Genomic DNA, 3,105 nt, shown 5'->3' with positions numbered 1-3,105 from the left:
CATGACTATTGGCCTAAGGTGTCATTGCTGAAAGAACAAGCAGCATTGGGACTCAGCTTTGCAGTCACTGAATGCGAACAAGGATTCAGGAGTGTTTCTCATGGACCAAATGTGAGATGTGGGCCATCTGGGAGAGAGAGACACTCACCTGAAGCCTTTTAAAATCCTACCCAAGCCGACTGCCTATCAAGGTAAAGTGACCCCATTAGAAGAGAAGAATGCTGAATTCTCTGATTAAAAGAGAGGGACTTCCCCGGTTGCGCAGTGGTTAGGAATCTGCCTGCCAATGCAGGGGACACGGGTTCGAGCCCTGGTCCTGGAAGACCCCCCATGCCGCGGAGCAACTAAGCCCGTGTGCCACAACTACTGAGCCTGCGCTCTAGAGCCTGTGAGCCACAACTACAGAAACCTGCATGCCTAGAGCCCATGCTTCACAACAAGAGAAGCCACCACAATGAAAAGCCTGTGCACCGCAATGAAGAGTAGCCCCCTCTCGCCGCAACTAGAGAAAGCTCGCGTGCAGCAACGAAGACCCAACACAGCCAAAAATAAATCAATTAATTAATTAAAATAAATAAAATTTAAAAAGAGAGAGATAAGTAGTGTTGACTGATTATTGCCATTGGGGCACCTCAAAGAATCCTCATCTATGTATCTCCAAGGCAAAGAGTCAGATTTGATCATCCACCAAGCCCAAGGAGAGGCAGCTTTAAACCTCTGTCAAGGCTAGAGGCACCAACACCGGATTCCTTAAGTTGCGGTCAAGATAGACCTTTCCTGACCCTGACCTCCTCTCCCACCTGTCTCCTATCCTGGAGATGTCAGAAACTAGAGCCATGCTGTGGAAGGGGGAGTGGAGAAAGGAGAAGATGTGTAAGGGAGAAGCATGCACATGAGGGATAGAATCCTCAACTTTGAAGTTCAAAGTTTTATTTTTATTATTACCCTAGACTTTACATAGTTATTACTAAAATGAAACTATTACAAAGGAAAGCCAACCAGAGGACTTTCCATCAACTAAGATTGAGCAGATAAGTTATAAGGACTGTCTAAAATTTCTTACATGGGCTCAAAAAATATTCCACAAGATGGATTTAAAGGAATAGTGGAGAAAAAGAAAAATGTATGGCACTTTACAAGTAATCCCAATTCAATGTATTCAATTGCTTTCATCTTCTTCCATGATTTGAGCGGTAGGCACCACACCTACTTTTGTTGACAGTACTCACTTAAGCATACTTTCATTTTTTTGTCACATGTATTGAGTACCTACTATGTGCCAGGTTGTATTCTAGGTATTGAGGAAATTGCAGTAAATTTAAAAAAGAGAGCAAAAATCCCTGCCCAAATGGAGCTTACATTCTGGCTGAGAGAGAAAACCAAATATGACTTAAAATATAAATAAAACATAAAATATCAGACAAAGATAACTGTATTGAAGAGGATTAAAGTAAGGGAATGTGATGATGTCTAGGTGGAGATTGCTATTCAAGTAAGAGTTGCAAGGCTGACCTTGCTGAGGAGGTAAGCCAAGACCTCAGTGATGTCAAGAAGACAGCCATGTAAAATTTTTGGAGAAAAGTATTGTTGGCAGAGGGAAGAACTAGTGAAAAAGCCCCAAGGAAAGAACTAGTTTGGCTTTTCAAGGGACAGAAAAAGGCCTGTGTGACTGGAGCATAGTGAGCTCAGGAGAGCATTGAGAATTGTCATTGGAGGGGCAGCGTATCCAGGTCACGTAGGTGGTTGTTTGTGAGCCAGGGTAAACAATTTGGATTGTATTCCAAGTAGAATGGCAAGCCATGGAGGATTTTAAGCATGACAGGGACATGATAAGAAGTACATTTTAAAAATAGCACTCTGGCTACTGTCGGTAAGGGAATGGGGGAAGAGATGTAAGTTAGGAAGGCATTACAAAATCTAAGAATATGATAGTGACTTAGACCAGAGTGGTGATGAAAGAAATAGAAGGAATTGAACATTTTCAGAAACTATTTTGGAAGCAGAGTTGAGAGGATGTGCTGATGGATTGAATTCAGGAAGCTGAGGAAATAGGAGAAATCAAGGATTAGTCTGAGGGTTTTGGCTTAAGCAGTTAGATTAATGGTGGTACTATTTGCTGAGATCTACAAAGACTAGGAGGGGTATGAGCTTAGAGGGAAGTCAAAACGTCTGTTTTCCATGTGCTAGATTTGAGATGCCTATTTGGCAGTCAAGCGGAGATATTGTGTAGGAGTTGGATATGTCCTGATAAATCAGAGGCTCAGTGGAGATGTCAGGCAGGCTACAGATTTGGGGTCCTTGGAATATGCTTGCTATTTAAAACCATGTAGCAAAATGAGATAACCTAGGAAAAGAGTAAAGAACAGAAAAATGTCCCAGGAGTAAATTCTGGGAACACTCCATTTTCTAGAGGTTCAATAGAGGAGGAGGAGAGAAAGAGACTGAAAAAGATTCAGCCAGTGAAACAGAAGGAAAAACAGAAGCATGTCATGTCGTAGAAACAGAAAGAAGAGTGTTTCACAAGTAGGGAGTAGTCAACTATGTGAAATGCTGCTGAGCGATGAACTAAGAGGAAGATAATGAAGTGACCTTTGGAGCTGACAAGTAATGTCAATAGCAAGATAACATTTGATTTCCGTCTATGATCCTTATTAATATATTCTGTGACTGCAAACTGTCACAAAATGTTTTTGGAAAATGCAATCGTATTTTTAGTATTTATCAATTTTGTAATTTGCAATTTGTTCTTCTTTCTTAGCCTAAATAAATACAGGTACCTCCCGCTTTTCAAAAGTTGGCTTTATGCCACTTTGCTTTTGCAAAAGACCTATTTTAGTACCTATTTTAGTTAATTTTCGCTAACTGAAAGAAATTGAAAGAGGATTTTTGCCTTTTGTGAAAAAAAGGCGAAAAACGAAAATAGGGTCAGCATTTGTTTTGCAGCGAGCTGAGCCTTTATAGCAGCCGCGTGCACCCCAAGCAGTGAGATTGTCATGGCCAGGCTCCTTCCTGGGAACCACACTCAGCATCTCAGCATCCAGCTGCCATAGCTTTGAGCTGTGTCTGTGAGCAGCTGTGCTTTGTCTCCATTCATTGTGTGCCTCC

The sequence above is a fragment of the Kogia breviceps genome, chromosome X, assembly GCF_026419965.1.
Source record: "Kogia breviceps isolate mKogBre1 chromosome X, mKogBre1 haplotype 1, whole genome shotgun sequence".
Taxonomy (NCBI): Eukaryota; Metazoa; Chordata; class Mammalia; order Artiodactyla; family Physeteridae; genus Kogia; species Kogia breviceps.
This window is presented reverse-complemented; position numbering follows the sequence as displayed.